Genomic DNA, 26,267 nt, shown 5'->3' on the forward strand with positions numbered 1-26,267 from the left:
GCTCCAAGTGCAGTGTGGCCGGTACAATTCCCTCACCTGGGTGTGCGTGCCATTAGATTTGCGAGGTTTAGGTAGCATGATACGCCATGGAGGCAGCGACATACCCCACACTGCTGTGGCTTCGCCTTCCACCTGCAGGTGCAAACAGTGATGAAAGAAATGCCTCATGGAAGCTGTCCAGGGTCCAGGAACTCTCCTCCAGCCTCAGACGACTGACCACGTGGGGATGGTAGCCATGTCAGCGGTGGTGCCGCTGTCCGAGCATGTCGCGGGCCGTTGGGGGTGCTTGCGGCGGTGTCTGTTGCGGCGGTGCTTGCGGCGATGCTTGCGGCGGTGCATGGGTCAGCACCTGCAGAGGGACACAGCAGGACGTTTCCTGCAGCCTCGGACGGCTGCCCACTGAGGAAGATGCTGGGGGCTGATGATGAGGCTGGAGCCGTGCCGGGGGTGGTGCAGGTGATGGTGCAGGTGGCAGTTGTGGTGGTGGTTGTGGTGGCGGGGCAGCTAGCGGTGTTCGCCGCCGTACAGGTTGGCGTGGTCGTGGACAGAAAGTATGACACTGTTCCCTCAGTCGGTGCCACCATGCCCTCTTCTGACCTGCTCTTCAGCTTTTGGCCCTTCTCCAGCTTTGATGGTGCCGCAGTTGTCTTGCCACTATCCCCTTTGTTTTTTTCTGAGCCCTTGGTGGATGGTACTTTAGGTTTCTCCCTCCGGGATCTGGGAACCTTTTTCACTTTGTCAGGTGGCGGGATGTCCTTGCCCTCGGTATGAGGCACACTGGCAGCCCTGATGGGTGGCGCACTTGATGATCCCGCAGTTGCTGGCACCACTGTGCCTGGGGATGTGGTGGCTGAGGTGGTGGGCTGGGACCTGGAAAGCCTGGCCCTAGGGCAAGGACGGTGGGGGTGTAGGGAAGAGGTCAATTTTAGCCAGGAAGAGTTTCTTAGACACACTGGGATGGGAAGATGGAGGGGGTTGGGAGTGGAGGTAGAGGTAATGGTTGTAGGAGGTGTACGTCTGCTGAATTTATTTGAAGGTGCATGGGCCGGAGGCTGTTGTGAGGTGAATGGCTGTTGGGTGGGTGTGTGCCTGCATTTGTGTACTTTGGGAGGAGGGCTCACAGACAAACTGGGAGAGGACACTGGGGATGTGTTCATGGTAGTGGGGGTGGTGAGTGCACATGAGCCGTGTATGGTGATGGGCATGCTGGTGATGGAGGTAGTGGCTGAGGATGTAGTGCATGCAGGTGTGAGTGGAGACGAGACTGGGAGGGAGGAGGAGGACGTGGAGGAGGGGGACACAGAGGAGGCTGTGGATGTTGCTCTGTCTGCATGGGGATGGTGCTTGTGTGAGTGCCTTTGGGATGTGTGGTGCTTATGTTTGCCTGAGCCACTCTTGTGTGTTGATGATTGTGCATGCTGGTCTGATGGTTTGCTTGGGATAGGCTGAGGTACAGGGGATTGGGTCTGGGTGGAGGAAGTTGGAGGGGGGAGGCTGGACACAGGGACAATGGCTGCCATCAGTGCTGAGGCCAGAGCCTAAAATTCTCTCTGTTGAGCTGCCTGCCCAGAATGAATGCCCTCCAAGTATGCATTTGTTTCTTGCAAATGCCTCTCAACACCCTGGATGGCATTCACAGTGTTAGATTGCCCAACAGTGAGGGATCTCAGTAGGTCAATAGCCTCCTCACTGAGGGAAGCAGGGCTGACTAGGGCAGAGCCTGAGGTGCCTGGGGTGAAGGAGATGCCCACCCTCCTAGGTGAGCGGGCACGGGACACACGCTGAGGGGCTGCTGGGAGGGTGGTGCTGGTAGGGGGGGTGGCGGCTGTACCTGTTGATGTGGTGGCCACAGAGGTGTTCGCCACTGCAAGGGAGCTCCCATCAGAGGAGGAGTCACTGTCACTGCTGTCTGCTCCTGTTCCCGCCGTGGAGCTCCTGTCGCCCTCCGTCCCACTGGTGGCTTCAGACTCCGTTGTTTCGCCCGCCATCCCAAGCTGGGCCTCCGCCGTCTTCTTGCTCCAGCGGCGCAGGCCCTCCCATCTTTTACGGCAGTGGGTTCTCCGTCTTTGGTAGACCCCCAGGGTCCGGACTTTCTTGGCGATGGACCGCCAAATACCCTTCTTCTGGTGGGCGCTGACCTAGAGGAATGGTACAGGGGGAAATTAAAATTACTTACCCGTCTGGACTGTCATACTCATTGCCCCCCAGTTCCCACCCTTGCCCTGATGCACATGCACTCCCCATCCGCACATGCAGGCCTCAGCCCCCCCCATGTATCTTCCATCCACACTACTCAAAACAGGCATTGCCCATGCAGCATGCTCACAGTGTACTCACCTGTTTGTCTGGAGGACCGTACAGTTGCATTTACTGGGGGAGGACCCCTTCCACTAGTTTCTCCAACTCCTCCGAAGTGAAGGCAGGGGCCCTTTCCCCAGACACATGAGCCATCGTCGCTTCTAGACTGAGGTCACAGCAGCACTTGCAGTGTAGGTCCTCTCCTGTTGAAGGTCAGGTATCAAGTGAGTGAACAGACACTTCGAACGCCCACCGCAACGGTGTGGAATGCCAGCGCAGTTACCTCATATCCCCTTGTCCCACCTTACAGGTCAGGCAGACGCTATTTCAGGAGGCCACATGGGATGGATGTTAACTGCGTCACACCTATCTAGGCCGGGAATATAGACAGCTACCGGCAAATTGCAGATTAATTACGTTTCTGAAAATAAAACATTATGATATCTCAGTGTTGGATGACTCTCTGCTCGCTATTCTCCTCCATAGGGTACGTCCGCTGGGGCAGGTGATGAGATGGTGGCATCCTCCGGTGTACAGACCCCTGGTGGACTTGTCGACAATGGAAGAGAGACACATCCTGGTCACATACAGACTTGATCATGCAACAATCCAGGAACTGTGTGCCCAGTTGGAGCCAGACCTGATGTCAGCTATCCGCCATCCCACAGGAATCCCCCCACTAGTGCAGGTCCTGTCAGTACTCCATTTCCTGGCCAGTGGGTCTTTTCAAACAACAGTGGCCGTGGCATCAGGGATGACCCAGCCAATGTTCTCTAATGTGTTGTCCAGAGTGTTATCTGCCCTGCTGAAACACATGCGCAGCTACATTGTTTTACCTCAGGTGGAGGATTTTCCCACAGTGAAAGTTGACTTCTATGCCCTGGGACATATCCCCAACATCATTGGTGCCATTGATGGGACACATGTGGCCTTTGTCCCCCTGCAAAAATGAACAGGTGTACAGAAACCGGAAGAGCTACCATTCGATGAATGTGCAGATTGTGTGTTTGGCTGACCAGTACATCTCCCATGCCAATGCCAAGTATCCTGGCTCTGTGCATGACGCTTACATTTTGAGGAATAGCAGCATCCCTTATGTGATGGGCCAACTCCAGAGGCACCGTGTGTGGCTAATAGGTGAGGTCAAGGTCCCAATACAGTTGACATAGATGTCTGGGTATGGGTTGTCCCTAAGGGTTAGTGTGTGTCTAACAGTTGTCCCCAACATGTGCAGGTGACTCTGGTTACCCCAACCTGTCATGGCTACTGGCTCCAGTGAGGAATCCCAGGACAAGGGCAGAGGAACGCTACAATGAGGCACATGGGCGAACTAGGAGGGTGATCGAGCGCACTTTCGGCCTCCTGAAGGCCAGATTCCGGTGCCTCCATCTGACAGGTGGATCCCTCTACTACTCACCGAAGAAGGTGTGCCAGATAATGGTGGCCTGCTGTATGCTGCACAACCTGGCTTTGCAACGCCAGGTGCCTTTTCTGCAGGAGGATGGGCCAGATGGTGGTCTTGTGGCAGCTGTGGAGCCTGTGGACAGTGAAAAAGAGTAGGGAGAAGAAGAGGATATCGACAACCGAAACAACATCATCAGGAATTACTTCCAGTGATACACAGGTAAGAAGATGCCACTGCTTCCCACATCTCATTGTATTGTTGGAACTAGCATAAGTATGTCATTTTCATTTAGTGTTTGGATCCTGAATTGTCACTTTGACTTTCCATTTCACAGATTTGGGTCCCACTTTGTGCCCTCTGCTATGTTTACTGCTGGACTACAGCTGTGTCACATTGGTATGTGAACAAGTAAATTGACATTGCTATATTCCATAGTTATTGCAATTACACATTTGTGAAAGCACAGACTGACTCCAGATTGTTTTGTGATTGAAGTGTGTTTATTCCTGTGCAAATAAGTGGAGGGGGTTGTAAAATGGGCTGGGGGATGGTGGAGGAATGTTCATGGCAGAGTCCAGTCTATTTGTTTCACAGGTGCATTGTCCAAAGGGGCATGAGAAGTGGAGCAATGGCAGTTCAAGGATGGACTGGGTGACATAGTGGGATAGAAGGGTGACATTCAGGGGGGTCTCATTTCCTGGCGGGGTCTTGGCATTGTTCTCTGTCTTGTTCCTGGATCTCAGGGACCGTTTGCGGGGTGGTTCTCCATCTGCAGGGGGTGGGGTGCTGGTGTCCTGTTGTTCCTGTGGCGGTGCCTCCTGTCCACTAGCGCCCACGGAGGTGGAGGGCTGTTCATCGTCCAGGTTAGTGTCAGGGGCCCCTTGTTGTGCCACTGTGTCCCTCCTGGTGTTGGCGAGGTCTGCCAGCACCCCGCAATGGTGACCCGGGTGGTGTTAATGGACTTCAAGTCCTCCCTGATCCCAAGGTAGTGTTCCTCCTGCAGCCGCTGGGTCTCCTGAAACTTGGCCAGTACCGTTGCCATCGTCTCCTGGGAATGATGGTAAGCTCCCATTATGTTGGAGAGTGGCTCGTGGAGATTGGGTTCCCAGGGCCTGTCCTCCCCCTGTCGCACAGCAGTCCTCCCAGTTTCCGCCCACTGGGTGGGTGCTGTGGTGGTGTTTCCTGAGGGGGGAGGCTCTGTGGTGGCTTGTGACAGTGTCAGGGGAACTGACTGTCCCAAGGTCCCAGATGGGCCGGGCTGGTCATCTTGATCCAGGCATGCAGAGCTGCTGTCATCACTGTGGGCCGCTTCTGTGGGGGGACTGGATATGTCTGGCACCTCCTGTCCGGTGTGTAGAGGTCCTGTTGGGGTGTAAATGCATAATTATTGTATGTGTGTCATTGTTTGCAATGGGTGGTTGACACTGTACTCCAGTGCTTGGATTATTGGCTTGGTCCTTGTGTGATTGGTGATTTTGGGGCATGAGTAAGTGTCTGTAGTGGACATGCTTGGGTGATGGGTGTCCATGCATTGGTGTTACATGCAGGGCTTGGTTTTGGGATGTGTGGGTTGCGTTGGTGGGGTATCTGTGGGTTGTTGGGGTGATGGGTGTGAGGGTAAGGGTGGGAGTATGTGATGCCATGCAGGTAGGGTGGGAGGGATATAGTAGTAAAGATTTGCCTTACCAGAGTCCAGTCCTCCTGCTACTCCTGCTAGGCCCTCAGGATGCAGTATAGCCAAGACTCACTCCTCCCATGTTGTTAGTTGTGAGGGAGGAGGTGGGGGTCCACCGCCAGTCCTCTGTACAGCAATCTGGTGTCTGGAGACCACGGAACACACCTTTCCCCGTAGGTCATTCCACCTCTTCCTGATGTCATCCCTAGTTCTTGGATGCTGTCCCACTGCGTTGTCCCTGTCGACAATTCTGCACCATAGCTCCATCTTCCTTGCAATGGATGTCTTCTGCACCTGTGATCCGAATAGCTGTGGCTCTACCCTGACGATTTCCTCCACCATGACCCTGAGCTCCTCCTTAGAGAACCTGGGGTGTCGTTGAGGTGCCATGATGTGGTGTGGGTGATGTGTGAGGTGGTGTGTGTTGTGATGTGTGAGGGGGTGTGTTGGTGTGTGTTGTTTGAGGTGCGTGGATGTTGTGTAAGTGATGGTGTTGTGTGTCTGTGGATGCTGGTGTTGTTTTTGGTAATGTATCTCTCTGGTGTGGTTTCAAAATTCTGATAGTAAGGGTTTGTGGGTGATGTGGGTGTGTGTTTTATATTGGATTGGGTGTGTGGGAGTGGTGTGTGTATGTGTATCAGGTGTGTGTATTTCGAATTGTACAATGTGGTTGTGTTTTGTAAAAGTGTGTGTATTTTGAGCGCAGCAGTGTGTACCGCCAATGGATTTCCGCGATTGAAAGACCGCTGTGTTGAATCGTGGGTCGTGATAGTGTGGGCGTATTCCTGTTGGTGTGACGGTGTCGGTTTTGTTATCGCCAGTTTATCACTGACCTTTTGTGTGGTGGATTGGTGTGGGTGTCTGTATTGTGGACGATTCCGATCTGTGGGTCGTAATAACTGTAGCGGAATTCCGGACGGTATGTTGGTGGTCTTCTGCACGGCTCTAAGCGGGATTTACCGCCAGGGTTGTAATGAGGGCCTATGTTTTTTCTTATCCAATCTTTATAGTAAATCACATCAAGGCAATTTTGTTTGACTTCGTGACATGATTTATATGAGTGCTGTGTTACTGTAGTTTGACATTAACAATCTAAACAGTCTATACTGGTTAGAGTTTTCACACTTGGGCAACAGGTTTGGTGTAATGTGTGGGCACCAGAATATTCTAAAAGAAGAATAAGATTTGTTTCTAGACAAAAGGGATGTGCATTTTTTCACCATTGTTACCTTTCCTATAAAAATAAAGTATATTTTCTTAGCCTTCAACAGAGTGTACAGATTACATATTGAGAAAGGCGTACTAAAACAAGCATCATGTACGGGGTCTTCTAAGAACCATATTGTGCAAGCATAAAACGTGTAAAATAATATTGCTAAACGGATGTCCACCTAAAATGTATAAAATATGAAACTAAAATGGAGAACCAAAGTGAGTCCAAGAAGGGCTCATGGCAATAGCATATGAGGACTGACACTTGAGCACTTGTCAGAAGTGGTCCTTTGCCCAGAAGTTTGAGAACGATACTGCCAGAGACAGTCTTGGCTCCTGCCAGCACACCAAGTAGATGTTGCATCGCCGAATGCAGAACAGTGCCACAGCATGGGTGGTCCTTTTGTAGGCAACACCGCCTCCACAACTCTTTGATAGCCATGCCTTTTGCTGTCAACAAGGCGTGCAATGTATTGCTTCTTCCTATGAAAATCTGGATTTCAGGTTACACTACGATACACTCTCCTAGCATAGCACTTAGAAGTAGCATTAAGGTGTTAGGTTATTTAGATTTCATTTGTTAGAAGGGTTAATTTTATTCTCATGTTCAAGATTCAACATGCTTACTTGCTGTTTTAATAATACTCTGTATGGTTATTCTAGATGTGCTAAGAATCTAGGGCCAGATGTAGCAAAGGGTTTTTTCCCATTCTGTGTCAATGGGAAAATGTGTTCGTACACATGGCCCCTAGTTAGCCCTATTGCAATCAATGCTTTTAATTAATAGTGTCTATTCTTCTTAGTACCACGTGTGTGTGATATTATAAGACAGAAATACGTGTTTTTCCAGTGCAACAGTGCCCCAGATTCAGGATTACGGATTGTTAGGAACCCAAAAGCAATGATTTCACTTCATCTATGTATTGGATGGAGATCTGTGGGCCTACAATAACCTGTCTTTCTCATTCAGCACTGGTGCATTAAACCAAGTTCACCTGTGTAGGAAAGTCCTCCTTTTTGCCCTGGTCACCCCCACACTTTTTGGACAGGTACTGGTGGTTACTGACTCTTTGCTGTGCCCTGGGTACTGCTTACCAGTCCCAGGGCCAGTGCTCTGTGTAAAATGGATATGCAAATTAGGCTAATTATAATTGGCTAAGTTAACCTACCTATAAGTCCCTAGTATATGGTAGGGCATGTAGGTTTAGGGACCACAGCATAGGTAGTGCACCCATAGGTGCACTGCTGAGGTGCCCAGTGTCATTTTAAAGGCAGGCCTGCCCTGCTGGCTGCTTTTAAATTAAAGTTATATGCAAATTTGACTTTGGAACTAAAAGTAGTTCCAAAGTCTTAAACTACCTTATTTTCACATATACGTCACCCCTAAGGTGTGCCCTATGTGCCCCTAGGGCTGGGTGCCATGTAACTATAAGCAGGGACTTTATAAAAATAGTTTTATAAGCCCTGGTGAGGTAAAACCAGCCAAATTTGTTTTTCCCTCATTGTAGTAAATGGTCTTCATAGGCTAGAATGGGGAGACTTTATTTTAATTTGTAAAGTCTCCTTAAATGATGCATACCAAGAATTTGGTATCAAATTAATTGTTGTAATAAATCTCACAACTTCCAGTTGTTGGATTTAATATAACTTGTTCAGGTAAAGAGTTTTAAACTTTACCTGAAAAGTTGCCAATGTCAGTCCTGAATTGTTTTTGCTGCTGTGCTCTGATTGGCCAGCCTCTAGCAGCTTAGCCAAGCTGCCTTGATGAGGTGTGAAGTGGCCTGGCGTCACACAAAGGAATGTGCCTGTGGGAGGGAATCTCCCCTCAGCAGATGTTGAGGCAGGAAGGGGGGGGGGGGCTGCCAAACTGGTCTTCAAAGGCCATTTGGAGCAACCAGCAACACCACCACATCCTGCAACCCCAGACAACTAGGTGCCCCCTTGATTAGATTAGGAGAGGGGAGGAGAGGGGTGTGTTTATGATTTTTAGCCACACCAGTGGGTGGGCTCAGCCAGATGTAACCTCCAAAAATCAGATTCAGCCATGATGGATTTTTAGAGAATGTTGCCTCCTGGGATTGATTTTTGCCACACTTCCCAGGAAGTGGTCATCACAGGGAGAAGGACCCTGCACCTGATTGGAGAACCAGGACCCCCCTGCTTTTCACCCAGGAGCAAGGATAAAACTGGCAGACCTGCACCCACACCTCAGATCCCCATCAGATTCCAACAAGGAAGAAACAAAGGAGAAAAAGGACTGCCCTGCTGGACCCCTGGCCTGCACCTGGAACCTGCACTCAGAAGGACTGCACCAGCTGCACACTTGGGCTTCACCACAAGAAGGACTTTGCCTGGCTTCAACTGGTTCAAGGAGGGACTCCCTGTTTGCTACAGGTGAAAAATTGCTATCCAGAGTCCCCTGCACCAACTCCTGAAGGAAGCGACCAGCTGACCACTGTCCAGTGGCCAAAAAGGAGTTTGCGCCAGGTGCATTCTGGGAGTTGTAGTCTGCACACCCCAAGGACCATCTCAGAATTTCTGGACCCTTGGGGTGAGCTGTGGACCCCAAAAGAACCTTAAAAGGACATCTGGGAGAAGCCCCAGAAGTTTGGAGAAGTTTGGACAACTTTTGTAAAAAAGCTCCATAGAGGGACCGACCCGCCGCGGCAACTCTAGCTGGCTTGCCTCAACCGCGACCCGGCCTGATTTGCTGGTTCATCCCGGTAAAGAAAATCTCCGAAAAAGAGACTAAGTCCGAAGGTAAAAAGTTGACCGAGGCCTCCCGCGACCTGTAGCCGAGCAGGGCTCATCGCGGTCGACCTGAAACTTTGACTTTGCCCCAGTCGAGGTACAACCAGATGACCCGATTGGCGCTTTTTGTTTCTAGGCGCTAAAAAAAAAAAAAAATCTTTAAAAGTTCATATCCCTGGTTCCCCTTATCCGATTTTATTTGTTTTGGTGTCATCTTAAAGATAAACATATAATCTATTGGTATAAATTGATTTTGGATTTTTAAACTGTTTCCTGTGTTTTATTTAATTACTGTTTTGTGATATTTGAATGCTTTACACTCTGTCTCCTAAGTTAAGCCCTGACGCTCGCTGCCAAGCTACCAAGGGTTGAGCTGGGGTTAATTTACTGAGACCTAACTGGACCTTAGTGGAGGTTAGTGGCTTGTTGCTAAGTGTAGGTACCTACCTGCCCTTACCAATAACCCATTTTCCAACAAACTGTGTCAACCATGGGTGGAAAAGAAAACCTTGTAGAGCTACGGCAGAGTCATAGTTTATACAACAGGCTACCTCGGCCCAAGTGCAATGTGCAAGCTAATTAACAGATGCTGATTTCCACCCCACTCCACCACTTCCTTTCCCAGGAACTGGGTCAACCACTGTTAATGGCAGTATCATGTGGAGAGGCCTTTAATCCTCCTGCTGGAGAGCAGAGTAATTAATTTGACAAAGGGCAAAAGACCTGGAATCTAATTATGAGTAGAGCCAGTGAAATATGACAATTCTGAAAGTCCCATAAGCAGTGTCAGTATGGTCAGCAACTATAAATCTTCACTTGGGGTTCATTTCTACCCCTAGATGATAGCTTGCTACACCCTGTAGGCCTAAATGGTGCGCAACTGTACCTCAGTGTAGATGTTGCTTATAGTGTGTAGTACAGTACATACTCCACAGATCTTCAGTGACAGGTTACCTGTGCCCAGAGAGCAGACTGCTCAAGATTGTAGGCTTATACGTGTGGCCTGTCCATGTTTGCAATGTCAGCCATGTGCTATGTGAGCACACACGTGTGTGGTTACACGTTCATGTGTATCCAGCCTGCAGCCTCTTACCGTAGTAGCGTAGCAGCAAGTTTATCTGAAAAGGTGGACACTGGTAGTTAACATTCTAAATCCAATAACAATGAATGCACCAAGCATGAGAATACAATACTAAGGCTTGCTCACAGTAAAATTCCAAAAATTGGATGGTCAAATATGAAAAATACTTAGTGGAACCTATTTGCTACACACCCGCTCTGACCTTGTGTTATTTTTCTGTGCAAATTACTATTTGCCCTACATTACATGCCTCTGCTAGAAAATAGTAGTTCACTTTGCGTGGATTATGTGTAGATTTTGTGATGCTTTTACATATAGGTGTCCACCTTGCATGCAGTTCACATAGCTTTAGTAGCCTGCACGGGTATAAAAAAACAATGTAATTTCTACATTGCACCACTAAATACAGATTTCTCAACTATGCTGACTTTTGCGATGCAATAGGGGCACGGTATTTTGCAATTTCTACTTTATAACATTACTTTTTACTGTACATATGTACTTACAACTGATTTGTATTCTGATACCTAAGAGGTTGAAGTACAAAAGCGTCTTTCAGTCACAAAGCCTGTAATTAGCAAAATCACAGGTTTTGTAACTGCTGAACAGTATTTTGCAATGTTCCATAGCTTTTATGTGAGTCGCAAATGTATTCTACAATGCATTTTTGTGACTCATTCTGAATACTTCCCAACCTTCACAATGTCTTTTCTGAGCTAGACCTTACCTGCTAATATTGCACATTACTTGAATAGAGCTAGAATCACAAGACTGCCACGAATATTCTCCATTTGTATGACACAACAATTTAGATAATTTTTAAAGGTGTTATTTCCATCTAAAACGTAAGCCTACCTGCAGAATAATATCTACTATGTTTGTAATTATTTCTGTAATATTTATTTTACCACCTCCCTTGATCTAGGCCTTGACTGATCTATAAAGCCCCCCAAGAAATAAGGCTTTGGAGGCCAGCAGTCTGACAAATTGTAACATACAAGTCAGTACAGAAACACTTATATGAACAGGCAGTCCTTACAGCTTCACAGATCTTCGAAACATCCTGTCACCCTGGCTCTTAAAGAATACGATAGGTCATGAACCCTCTCCTTCAAGACTGATAACAAAACACATGCTAAAAGATGTGATGGAATCAGGTTACCTGCCAAGATGTACTTGGCAGTAACCACATGGGATAGTCTGAATGTGGATGATGCTAAGGAGATACATTTTCCCTAGAGAGAGTGAGTTTATATTCACCTGTCTACTCTGAATGTTCATGGAATGTGAACAGCTTGGAGAGTTTATGCCTTGCAAAAATTGGTTGAAATATATGTAAGTAAACATCTGGAGTATGGGAGGCAGACTACTATGTGTAGGAGTTGTGTTTGTGGTGGCTCTGTATTGCATATAATATTTCCTAGACAAAGGAATACTGGTGGGAAAATATTGTTGGAAGATAAATGGGTTCCCTGGAATGCATTAGCAGACTGGATGAGGAATGTGGCCCCACTCCTGTGCTGCAAAAGTACAGTGAATAATGTGGGCCTATTCCTGTACAGTATCTCTGAGGCTTTGCTACTCATTGAAGCCACTTCAGCCAAATCTCAAAAAGAAATAAACCATACATGAAGCAGTAAGGTTTGGAAAATGGTCATCCCCTAATCATTTTGCCTTTCTCCTAATTTTTCTGACTTTGTTTTTGCAGGCCTTAGAACTCTGTGAACCATACCACTTCTAACCAGTGTTAAGTGCCTCTGCTCTCTCTTTAAAACATGGTAACAGTGGCTTATAGCCAATTGGCATATTCATTTTACTTAAAAGTCCCTAGTAAACTGCACTAAATGTAACAAAATGCTACCTGTGGGCCTGCAGCACTGCTTGCGCCACCCACTCAAGTAGCACCTTAACCATGCCTCAGGCCTACCATTGTAGCCTGTGTGTGCAGTTTTACAGTGCCATGCTGACCTGGCAAAATCACCGTTTTGCCAGGCCCAAACATTCCCTTTTTATACATTTGTCACCACTAAACTAGGCCCTGGACAATCCAGAGGGCAGGATGCAGTGTATTTAAAATGCAGAAATGTACTTTTAAGATTTACCTGTCCTAGTAGTGAAAATTCCCCACATCAGTTTTCACTACAGCAAAGCCCCATAGAATAACATTGGGATTACCTTATTTCATTTTATAATTGTAATTCACATTCTGGAGGAGATTAACTTTTCAAGTTTGGTGTCTCTAGAATCACAATTTATAATCACAAGATATGGTGAAGTTGGATTTTAAATTGCAGTTCTGAAAACGCCACATTTAGAAAGTTGAAGTTTTCTTACTCTAGCCATTTTTTGCCTGTTGCCTGTCTGTGCTCATATGTCTGGGGTGGGATGGCAGTTGGACTTTGTGTATACCCGCCAGACGGCCATGTAAAATGAGAGCTTAGGTGTGACTTGATGGGCCATCCTGGGAGAATGGGAGGGAAGAGCTGTGCACAGAATCACTTACACCTGGATAGACTTTATCCGGTCCCTTGTAGTGAGTAAGGAGCCAAGGCAGGAAAGGCAGGACATCTGCGCACTTCAAAAGCCTGTCTTTCAAGTCTTCCCCACTTCAAAGGCCCAACTGGTTATAAGTACTGGACCTCTGACACCACCAACTCAGTACACTTCTGGATCTGTTAAGACTCTGCCAGGAAGAAGGACTGCTGGACTGCTGCTTTGCTGAACTCCTGCCTTGCTGTGCTATGCTGCAGCTTGCTGTTCACCTGAATGGGTGAGAAGGACTGGACTGGCACCACTTGAACCCAGAGTGACTCCAAGGGTTAGCTGTATGGCCTCCTGATGTGAAGTCTCAGGGACATAAAAGACTTCCAACCACCCTGCTCTTGTATCTGTGAGTCTGCCCTGTCAAGTGGTGCCACCCAGTCCTGGTACCTTGAAAGTATGCCTAAGGTGTTTGCTCCAGCAGAACGGATGCATCCTCTGCTGCAGTAGCAGAATTGCCCCATCACTGCTGTTGCATTGAACAGAATTGGTGCATCACCTTTGGAACTGGCACTGAAATGCTTTCCCTATCTCAAGGTCCTCACATCCCTGATGATGGCAGCCCCTATGATGACTCTGCATCTCACCCTCTGCGCTCATCAGAAGCGGCATATCTCCTTGACTGCACAACGCATCCTCAACACTGCTCTTTGCACCGCAAGCCCCAGCACCTGGATGTGGATACATTTTGTGTGGTGTTTTCACTGTTTTTCTGCTTGAAATGTTCCACAAATACTTTACACCCTGCCTCTTAATTTACGCCTGACTGGTATGTGGCAAGCACCCAGACAGTGAGGAAAGGTTAATTTAGAGTTTGCCTGACACTTACCCTGGCTAGGATTGTGATTAATGTTTGACTAAAGTTTGTACCCCAGTCAGCCAACAACCCAATTTCTAACTGTAAGGTTTAGTGTAAATGTGCTTTTAGAAATGCAGGGCAAGCTTTAGAACCAGATATAGATGCAGGGACTAAGCGGTTACTTTTCAAAGAACGGTGAGGGTGCTTTGATTAGCCTTGGAGGCGCGATGACAAGAATTATGAATGATTTCAAAGGGGCTTTCGAGAAATACCATTGAGCAACAGACCTTAATAGTATACTGTGTAGAATCTGTCTGGTAGGTGTAGGGGTGGAAAATATTTTATTACTTCAATATAGTTGAGAAAAACCCTGAAATTAGGCATTTTAACATAACATGTTTATTTTTAAAGCACATGTTAACCTGGTAGCGTATTTTGGCACTTAAATAACAGATGTTTATTTTTACCCAATCCAATGGTACTCATTTTGTTGACCTTAAAAGGAGGAAAAGCTGCGTGCATCCAGCAGAATTCCAGCCAATGCCTTTGACGCTGATGTAACACAAGGCCTGATTTAGATCCTAGTGTATTGAATACTCTGTCACAAACATGACGGATATCACATCCACCATATTACGATTCCAATAGGATATAATGGTAACGTAATATGGTGGACGGGATATATGTCACATTTGTGATGGAGTTTTTCCCTCTGCCAGGATATAAATCAGGCCCTTAATGTTTAGAATTCTTGGCATGCCCCGCATGCAGAGAATTCTTATAGGGGGCATACTTCCAGCCATAGGGTTCCAGTCTTGGCAGGTACCTATTGGTTGATGTGGGAGCTGCATGTCAAGCAGTTTCCCTGAATAAAGTTACATCTACTTACCTTCAAGTGGTTACCAATTCTTCTTCTCAAAATTGGCAACGATCACTGGCAATTTAGGGAACACAGCTATAGAGAAGGACCCAGTTTTGAATTGGACCATTTAGAACTGACACACCATGGAAAGTCATCTGGTGAAAGAACCAACTCGGAGAGGTTGTTGGAAGACGTCAGAAGGCAGAGGTTGTTTATTATAGGCACAAAAAGGCAAGACTTTGATGCTGTCCCTATACATTTTTGTATCCTTCTACCCATTTAATTCACACGCCACAAAGCTTCCTTGGCTGCCTGTATCAGCACATACATATTAGCTTTCATGCTCAACCTCTAGCTGATTCTTCACTTCCTTAACTGAACCAACATTCTCCACAACAAATATTAAAAGCGAGTTACAGTAAATAATGTTCTCTTACAATGTGACTCCCGCAAAACACAGCCGCCACCTCCTTACTGCTACTGCTGCCTGCAACACGCTGACTGCAGGTGGCCACTTCTATAGAACAAGAAAGAAGACAAAGGACGTTTTGCACTTCCATCGAACATGGAAATTGAAAAAGGGCTATCACACCACTTTTCTCTAGAAATACTCTCATCCTAATTTTAGAAACAAAAACATCTCTCTGCAAATCGCTCTGTTCATAATATGGAATCTACTAACATTCCTGGCATTGTACCTCCACCTTTCCTTTTAACATTAGGAGGTAATCTGTCCATTTTGGGGAGGAATGGCTAGACAAGTTTGATAATTATTTAGAGACAATTGGTGGCCGGGAGTTCCGACCCCCTACAAATAAGACAATTCTTTTTAGCACTTTGGGTTAAGAAGGCCAAATGATTTTCAAGTACCTGCCAGTTGTGCTTTGTCAGGCTTGCCAATAGCTTGAAGAAGATTACAAAGAAGCGAAGATGAGGTTTGAAATAAGATTTTCACAAGACGCCAATGTTCTCATGTACAGGTTCAAATTTTATACACAGCCACAAAAAATTGGTGAGAGTGTTGATGAATTTGGTTCCAGGCTATGGCAGTTGTTCGACAAATGCCAATTTGGAACTTTAATGGATGAGTTGATATATGACCAGCTGATTGGTCAATCCCGGATTAAAAAGGTGCTGGAAAGGGTGCAGGCAGTGAAAAATACATTGTTAAATGATGCAATTGAGGTCACCAAAGTAGTGTAACAATCAGAATACTGTATGAGGGAGATGGGGAGGGACGATAAAGGAAGTAACAATAAAGTTAGTTGTGTTGCTAAAGATGACGAAGTATTGGCAGGGGCCAAAGGATTGTAAAAGCCTAACAAAAGTACATTTAATAAAAAGCCTACAAATAGCATGTGCACCAGATGTGGGAGTAAATTTCACAGTGCAGAATCTAAATCCTGCTTTTCCCTGGGAAAGAATGCAAGAAATGTGGGAGAAGAGGGCATTTTGCATTCATGAGCACCGTTGGTCCAAAGTCAAGAGTGGGGATTGTACATGACAATAGCTAATTTCAATTTGAGGGGGAAGAACATTCAGTTAATGGTAAATTCATGTTCACTTTACACCATTATACCTAAAGAGATGTTTTTGCTGGAACGGCCAAATGCAAATCTCTTACCAAAAGATATAAACCCCGGTGGTTAATAAGGGGAGAAAAGTAATGTAATTGGCTATATGTTGACAAAAATTGAATTTCAGAAAAAACTGGTGGATGGAAAAATATATGTAGAGGTACGTGTTCCACCCTTTTTGGGTTGGCATCACCAATATGACTTACATATTGGGGTAGATCTGATGGCTCAAAATAAAGTCATGGTGGTTCAGGACCTCAGAGTGGCAGAGATTTTGTAAGGTACTAAGGAGGTCTTCTGTGGTAAATTGGAATAACTGAAGGGTTGCGTGCTCAAGATTATGGCAAAGCATGACTCAGTTCTGATACAACACAAACTGAGGAATGTACCCATCTCTACATGTGAGGAGGTCTGCAATATGATTTGGGATATGGGGGAGGAAGGTTTAATTGACCAAATTGAAGCATCTATTTGGAGTTTTCAGGTGTTGATCACTGAGAAATTTGTTGAGAGTTCAATATTTTGTGATGATTTATCAACCAGAATAGTATTGTGTATAATTAACCAACATAAATGATCTGATTTTGTTACTAAAGGGTGGTTAGTACTTTACCAAATTAGATCTCAGCAGTGCTCATCATCACAAAAAATTGTCTGATGACTCTAAAACGATCAGAGGTTTCATAACAAAAGAAGGTATTTTCCAATTTACAAATCGGTTACCTGGCAGACAGGAATCTATGCATGGTCTCACTTGCGAGCAATCGTTCAATGCATTGCTTGCTTTTCTGATGCACGCTTGCCCCTGTGGCTTTTGTTGATGCATACCAGGTACTTTGTGCTAAATCAATGCATACATTGAATCTTATGGACTAAGACTTTTTAAAATTTAAAAAGTAATATTTTTTCTTGTGTATGTTGGATTTTTGTTGTTTCGGTCTTGTTTGATTTTGATAAATATTTACTATTTTTCTAACCTGGTGTGTAGTTCTTTTGTGGTGTTTCACTGTGTTACTGTGTGTGTCTGTAGAAATACCTTACACATTGCCTCTGAAATAAGCCTGACTGCTTGTGCCAAGCTACCAAGGAGGTGAGCAGGGGTTATCTGAGCTGTGTATCTCCCTTACCCTGACTAGAGTGAGAGTCCCTACTTGGACAGGGTGTATACTGACTGCTAACTGGAGACCCAATTTCCAACACAAAGGATGATGGGTGAAGATGGGTGAGTGCTAAACCTGGATCAGAAACTTGGGTGGAGTATGTGGATTCTTTCTGCAGAGCACTGGATAGTTGAGTGAAGGGCAGCAAAGCAACAGACTGCCAGGAGCTAAACAATTTGATTGCATGGGAGCACTTGTATAGTTGTTGCTTTCCAGAGCTGTGTCAGCACTTGATTGACCCCAGGAAGCTTGCCAAGGAGGTGGACCACTGGCTCAGCTTCAGGGTCCACAAGAAGATGTATGTGGGAGACTCAGCCAAGGGTGGGTAGGGTCCGCAACAGAAAAGGGAGGGGGAGGTCAAGGGAGAAACAGACAGTTACCAGGGTAAAGAGGGAGAAAAAGGGTCCCATGTCCCTTCTGAGAGGAAGGAGGGAGGTTCTGTGGGTTGTGGCCCAGGACACCCCATTTTCAACCCCGGTGCTTTGAGCATTCCTGTTAGGACACAAGAAAGGGGAATCTGTCTATCCCAAGAAAATCCCGATTCTTGGCCCCTCTAGTCCCCAGGGGCAGATCATAGACAATGCCATGATATCCCTTAGTTGGGAAGTTGACTCAGAGGGTGATTTGGTGATCCCTGAGGGTTATAGTCATCACTTCCATCACTTTGTGATAAAAGAACACATCCATTGATTCTTATGTATTAAGGCTCTTTTTTTAACTTTAAAAAGTAATATCTTTTCATGTGTATGTTGGATTTTTGTTGTTTTGGTCATGTTTGATTTAGATAAATATTGACTATTTATCTAAACTGGTGTGGGGTCCTTTAGTGGTGTTTTCACTGTGGTACTGTGTGTGTATGTACAAACACTTTACGCATTGCCTCTGAGATAAGCCTGACTGCTTGTGCCAGGCTACCAAGGGGGCGGTCAGGGCTCATCTGAGCTGTGTACCTCCTTTATCCTGACTAGGTTGAGGGTCCCTACTTGGATAGAGTGTAAAGTGACTGCCAACTAGAGACCATATTTCCAACACAAAGGATGATGGGTAAAGTCATTTACTTTCAGGACGATATCCAGGTATTTGGTGACAACGTGAAGGGTCATAACAACACAGTGAACTGTGTGTTGGGCAGGCTCGGCATGACAGGCCTAACTCTGAAGAAAAATGCAAATTTCTGGTTGAGGAAATTGAGTATCTGGGGTATACCTTATCTAAGCAAGGTGTGAAGCCAAAAATAAATGTATTGGATGCTATTAGGGAAGTCTCTTCTCCCCAGGACAATGATCATTGTTAGGGCTGGTCTTGTTTTTGCTAGTTTTAGGACTCTGTGCACGTTACCACTGCTAACCAGTGCTAAAATGCTTGTGCTCTCTCCTCTAAAGCACTGTAACATTGGCTCATATCCAATTGACATATTTAATGAACTTATAAGTCTCTAGTAAAGTGCAGTACATTTTCCCTAGGGCCTGAAAATTAAATGCTGCTAGTGGGCCTGCAGCACTGATTGAACCACCCACTTACATAGCCACTTAACCGAGTCTGCGGTCTTCCATTGCAGCGCCTGTCTGTGCAGCTTACATTTCCAGTTCAACCTGGCAAGAGAAACCTTTTGCCAGGCCTAAACCTTCCCTTTTTAATCATATAAGTCATTCCTAAGGCAGGCCCTATATGCACACAGGGCAGGGTGCAATGTATTTGAAAGGCACTGGGATTTGCTCATCACATCTTATAAGTGTAATGCACAATCTGGAAGAGATAAGTTTGTCTTGACTCACAATTTAAAATTACAATTATACTGAAGTTTGATTGTAAAATGTATTTCTGAAAGTGCCATTTTTCAGAAGTTGGAGTTTTTTTACTTTAGCCATTTAGTGCTTACTACCTGCCTCCAATACACATCTGGGGTTGGGTGAAAGCTGGGCGTGTGCATTCCCTCTAGACAGCGACACATAAAGGGTGCTTATGTGTGACTGATAATGAGACTTATGACGGAAAGGTCAGTGTCCTGCCACACACATAAAGCTGCAGTTATTCTGGAGCCGAAGCAGGAAGGGAAGACCTCAGTGTACACAAATGGGTATAAGTATTGGACCTCTGACACCATCAACACATTACACTTTTAGACCTGTGGATACTCTGCAAGGAAAAAGGACTGTTGTGCTGCTACAAGGACTGCCACTCTGCAGAGCTGCAACTGTGCTGAACTCCCGATGTGCTGAGCTGACCTGCTTCCCTCTTTCCTAAGAGTGAGAAGGACTGGAACCTTTCTCTCTACATCCCAGAAGCAAAGTGACTCTGAGGACTTGTTGGCTTGTGTGGAGAAGATTGATGCATCACCCCTCCATTGTGGATTAACCTGGTGCATCACATTCAAAACCGTTGCATGCAGAACCACCGCATCACACTCAGAACCATCGCATTGCTGCAGTAGCATGGAGAATTCTGGCATGACATCCCAACTGCGTGGGGATCATTGATGCATCTCGTGCTACAACAAGGATGAAGGTACCATTGCTAAGCGGGCCCTGTGTGGGTCTTGTAGATGGGCTGCACTTCATCACAGGTGGCCAAACTCTTGACTTTTTCCCGGTCCAGGGCGACCAGATATTCCAATAGGTGTTTATTGCTTCTAGGAACTTCTTGCACATTTATTCTTTAAAAATTCATATCTCGACTTTTATTTATTGGGTGTTTGTCATGTTGGTCTTGTTTTGTTCATAACAATATAATCTATTCTTCTGACCTGGTGTAGAGTCTTTTGTGGTTTTTCCGCTGTGTTACTGTTTGAAATGTTTCACAAAGACTTTACCCAATGCCTCTTAAATTAAGCCTGAGTACTCAGTGGCAAGCTACCAGAGGGTGAGCACTGGTCAACTTTTGGTGTGTATCTGACTTACCCTGACTAGGACTGTGGTTCTTGCTTGTACATGGCATAATGCTGTATGAGTTATGAATGATGGAACTCTTTTGGCTTCTGACTCTGTAGAATAGTGATGTAAGTGTTAGAGCGTGGAGAACTGAATACAGGTTTAGAACATTGAGTTTGTGGTTAGAAATAGATGAATAAGGATGTATAATACACAGCTCCATGTGTGGCCTAGTTATTGGCAAGTACTCAGGCTGAGTGAGATGCTACAACTGGTGACAAGAGAGAGGATAAGTAACCAAAAGATCAATAGTGCTCTCCCAGAGAGTTTGCCATGGTCCAGGCAAACTGCTCATGCGTGCCACTTGTGCCTCTGTCGAAGTACGGAATCAACGATTGGTGTATGTGGAGTCAAAACACAACTCCAACTGATGTGAAGCACTTTAAATTAATGAAAGTTTCACTGAAAAGTCTACACATCTTTGGCCACAAACCTGCTGGCAAGGCAGTAAAGAGAGGTATATTGGTACTACACAATATAAAGCTATGCATCATACAGAGTAATAACGCTGAAGGCAGACACAAACAGATGCAGAAAATAGGCACTGAACACTACCACAGTCAGAGACAAGTAAAATACACAAAAGTGCTAGCTTATAGAAAGAAATCATGATAAAGCATATTGTTAGTGCACTTAACAGGGCCTCGATAAAAAGAGCTCTACGACCTCAGCAGCAGGCAAAGAGACCCAAGAAGAAGCACAGGGGATATACTTAGTAAGCTGTCCAACACCTGGAGGGGCACACCACCAAAGCTAGTGGGTGGTGGCTCAGAAGAATTCCAGAGGTCTACAGAAAAGTGAAGGACTCCAGACCAAGAGAGATGTCACAGTTCCACAGACAGTTCAAGATGACCCAGAGGCCAGCACGTCACATGGCCTTTGGGATGGTATGGATGAAGCGGGTCCTACTGGACAGCAGACAGTTTTGGACTCCATTCTCATTGTCAGTCAATCCTGGAAATGGTTATAATACCACCACCTTCCTGAAATCACCACGACCATTGAAATACTGCCAAAAAGCAAAATATTGGTGACAGATGGACTGCTTGCATAGGGATATTTGATAATTTTATTGTTGCAGTAGTAGAAACAAATAATTGGTGAGACTGTAAAAGAAGTCCAAAGAAAATGCTGTGAGCTGATGAAGTTACATACTGTCAAATTAATTGAATCTCAAGTTAAATCCAATGCCGAATGTAGACTTCAAAAGGTACATTTTCAGTCAAGAACAACAGAGATTTGGTGAAACCATAGATACATTTGTTAAGAGACTTGATACACTCATTAATCTCTGTAAAATCAATTAATTTAATGATGAGGATGCAATAAGTCTCAAAGTTATTGATGGATGCCTGTCAGATTCATTTAGATGACTAATGCTGAAAGAAACTCTTAGGGCTTAGTTATAAGGTTAGGGCTTAGGTATAAGAGGCCTGAACTGCTGGAGCATCCCTTTTTTAGATGCTCCGGTGGGGCAGGCCTCTCAAACATGTCTAAGAGTTGATGCAAAACCACCCTGCATGGCTTTGCATGGTCTCATAGATATAGAGTAAGGCAAGGCAGCGTTAGTCACTGCCTTGCCTTACTCTGCACTCAGGAGGCATTCCATGGGCATTGCAGTGGGTATTCCCATATAACACTCATGGATTTTCATGTTTTCCCAGATTATCAAAACTGGGTAAACCTGGGAATGTGCCAAAATCCTTCACCTCCCCAGAGCAGGCGTAACGTGGAGAAATGTTTTCATTTCTCCACATTTTTCCCCTTTATATGTGTGCTGCATTTTGCAGCACACATAGAAAGAGGAAAACGCAACCATGGATTGTTTTTGAGCAGAAGGTGTAACTTCCTGCACAAAAACAATCCTGCCAACAATGCAGAAAAGGTACCTGCATTGGAGCTAGACACCAAACTGTGCACCAGCAGTGGCTGAAAGGAGAGGAATGCACTGTATCTCCTAAATACGGTACATTCCTGCCCTTTCAATTTGCCATTGGGCAGTGCAGCAAAAAGACTTCTATTGAAAAGTCAAGGTTCATTTGTAGTGATGCTGATACACAAGAAGACAGAAGTGCAAGCACCCATTCATGTTCTTCAAGGTACGGTGTCAAGTGCCTGTTTACTCAGTTTCAGCACAGCTGCCGGCATTGGACTAATCTCAGTGAACCACAACATGAATGCTCACCACAAAATAGTAATTACCTTCCCTTCACTGTTTCTTGGGTTAGGAAAACTTAAGACTATGAAAGTGAAACTGCATAGCAGTGATTATGTCCATCCTATTGCTCAAAGACACAGATGAATTGCATTTCATTTACAGGAAGCTGTTGAATAGGAACTCTAATCATTACTTAGACATGATATTATTGAGCGTTCTACACGTCCAATTGCATGAGTTTCTCCCATAGTGTAGTACACACAAAAGGACAGTGAAGGAGCTGTACGCATATGTGTGGATATGCATCAAGCGAACAAGGCAATTGAAAGAGAATGAAATCCAGATCTGCAAATTGCTGACATGATAACATAATTTAATGATGTGAAGGTCTTCTCTCGCCTTGATTTAAATAAAGGATATCATCAGTTGGAACTCAAGGAGAATTGCAGTTACATTACAACCCTTTCTAAACATATTGGTCTATTTCACTATAAGAGGCTAAGGGCCTCATTACAATGTCCTAGTGGCACACTGTGCCACCGGAGCGTGATATTTCTTTTTTACGTTCCGGTGGCACAGTGTGCCAGCCCATATTTACAAGGCCACACAAAGCCACCTTGCACACAACACCCATGGAACCCAAAGGAATAGGAAGCATTCCCAAATTTACAGGTCTGGAAATGCGCCAGATTCCTATGCCACCTCAGGGGTGGCGCAACAGGGAGAAATAACATAATTTCTCCCTTTTTTACTCTTTCTATGTGTCCTGCATTTTGCAGGACACATAGAAAGAGGAAACCACCTCTTGTGATTGCTTTTGTGCAGGAAGGTGTCCCATTGTGCAAGGGTGCCTGTGTTGGTGCTAGGCAGCAATTTGTGCACCAGCACAGGGGGAGAGGACAGAAATGCACTGTATCATGTAGATACTATGCATTTCTGCCCTTTCCCAGTGGCGCAGGGTGGTGCTGTGTCACCCTGCACCATAGGCCTTCTAAATGAACATATGTTTGAGGGTCATAAAATAATGCTCCAAATGGATACCAAACCATTGGTGAGTATACTATTGCCAGATAAGCGGGCAAAGGATCAGCAAGACTGGCCAGGTTAGCTTCATGATTGCAAGAATACCAGTATTGTATTGAGTACATTTCAGGTTGGTGTAACATCCATACAGACTTCTTATTGCATTACCTTTAGTGTGGCAGGAATTAGACAAAGAACATCTACAGATGTTATTAAAAAAAGGTGCTGTTGTGAGTATCAATGATGTGACGCATTGTACCGAAGGAGCTGTGTCACTGGAAAATGGCATAGTTGACTGGATGGTGATGCTGTCTTGAAGGAGATGATGATGCTAATTTCAAGAGGTGGAATGAAAGAGAGCACTGAGTGAGTGTTTCTGCTAGGCTGTTTGTGAGAAGTCTAGAAGAGATATCTGTAATTGCAAAGGATTTGGTGATTAGGGGGGATACGTTTGTTGCTCTGAAAAATTTGTATTTCAAGCTGTTTAAGTTGGTGCATGGTGGACATTTAGATCCCACTTTAACCCAAAGAAGGTTAAGAGAAAATTTATGGTGGCCTGACATTGATGGTGATGTGGGTTGTTGGGTTGAAATGTGAGTGGAATGGAAGGAAGGTGAGAAGAGGTTGAAGGTTGGAAAACAGCCTATTTTGGGAGACGTAGTGGACCCTGGGTAGGCATGCTACAGTACATGCATGGATTTTATTAGCCTTTTTTTGCAGTGTTTGGTCAGATTTTGAGATTTGAACTGATTATCATAGACTTCTACCCAAAATGGTTGATCATAAAATCCATAAGGGAAATTACCACCAAGATTATCATAAAATCTTTACAGGAAGTTTTCAGGGAAGAAGGTTTTCCTGTGAGACTTATAACAAACAATGGAATGCAGCCAGTGTCTGAGAAGATGGAGAATTTCCTTAAATATTGTGGTATAAATCATTCTCATGCTTCCTTGTACAACTTACAAGCGAATAGTATAGTTGAGAAGTGTAATTGTACAGTAAAGGGTGTCATTCAATTGGCTTTGAGAAGTTGGAGAGATGTTAGTACCATGGTTAGAAATTTGTTATGGGCTTATTGCACTACAAAAAAAATGCATGACAGGAATGGTACCATTTGACTTGATGAGAGGAAGGAAGGTTGGCACAAAGAAGTGTCCTTCTTGAGTTGACGCAGGATGAAAGAGTCACGGTTTTACCTCCAGGGAGAGAAAGTAACATTAAAATGGGTGAAATAAGATCTGAACAAGACAGTGGGGGTCTCATAAAGGTGCATGATTTTAAGTGGTTTTGGAAAATGGTGAAAGATTGAATAAAAGAAGAGTGGCCTTTTATGGTGAGAATGGTAGTCTGAACACCTATAAAAGAGACCAGTTCAGTAACATTTTGCTCTGAATGCTGAGAGGTGTTTAGACAGGAAGGGATGTTGCACTAGACACTCCAGAGAGAGTGGGGGTATGTCTTCATCCTTCCCAGGACTAGATTGCTTCACCAAGGTCGAAAACATTTGACCCAGTAAAGAACCATACACCAAATTTACATCAATATTACTGTCAACAATTTAGACACCATGCCCAATGTGACCACAGAAGAAAAACTCCAATCTGAACAAAGTTTCAAAGCTTTATTTTCATAACCACATAGCCAAAGTCACATAAATAATGTGCAGGATCAAATTATAGAGATAAATGAACACCATAGGCTTACCAAATCTAAAAAAACACGTTTAATCTACTCAACATTAATACCATTAGGCATTCAAGATGAATACTACATATTAATAAAACAATCAATTGTGAAACAGAAACATGCTTCAATTCAGTATTTAAAAACATTAGTCAACTCAAATACACAAATTCATATTACATGGATTGGGACATAGGATCTCCCTACTTCTAACCAAATTAGGAAAAACATGTGTGGGAATGGGCTAACACACATGAGCCAAAGTCAGTAAAAAAGACAAAAATAATTTGGAAAATAATCTATCTTGGGCTATGTTAGACTAACTAAAACAAAATAGGCAGGTGTCAGCATGCTAACTCTACTCAAGAAAGCAGGACAGGGGAAATAACATTTGCATTAGAATATGCCTCTCCTGGGTTCAGCATTCAATTCAGTTTTGTCAGCAAAACAGCGCAGCAACTGCAAAATCCGTCTGAAGCAGCATCAGGAGAAAGTGCAGAACACGCGCCGCACATGGAAAGCAGTAACGGTCCAAGGGACTAGTTAACAGTTCAAGAGTAAAGTTGGGAATTACACTGACACTTACAAGTCCATCCATATTCTGGAATTCACATAACAGTTTGATTGATTATTTGATAAGTCCACAATATGCGAAAAGGACCATATCCAATGAAAATTAAGACACACGTTGAATTTGAACAACAATGAAGATTCCCAGACCTGGGTGAAGTCATCTCTACCTCCATGTGACACCGGCAATGACTACCAACTCTGTACGTTACTTGGTACATTCCAACATCTCCCCACGGCTCACGAATGTTCCAATAGTTCTCAAGAGAATGAATAGTCAAACACTAGTGTTGCTTTACTTTCAAGTCCCCATGTTCTAATGTTGAAACATCCAAGGTCTCTGTGAATGAAACTTACACATAATACAATAGGACTCTTTACTATTCATGTGAAACAACCTATTGGAAAAATTAATGTAAGAGAAAAGGAAATTACTTGGCATTTTACTCCTGCTGCATATGTAAAGACTCCAGGCCTAATTATGCTAACACGATAAATACAATGCATTAATATCACCATTAATAAAACATACATAATATGCA

This window comes from Pleurodeles waltl, chromosome 7 (assembly GCF_031143425.1).
Source record: "Pleurodeles waltl isolate 20211129_DDA chromosome 7, aPleWal1.hap1.20221129, whole genome shotgun sequence".
In the NCBI taxonomy this organism is placed as follows: Eukaryota; Metazoa; Chordata; class Amphibia; order Caudata; family Salamandridae; genus Pleurodeles; species Pleurodeles waltl.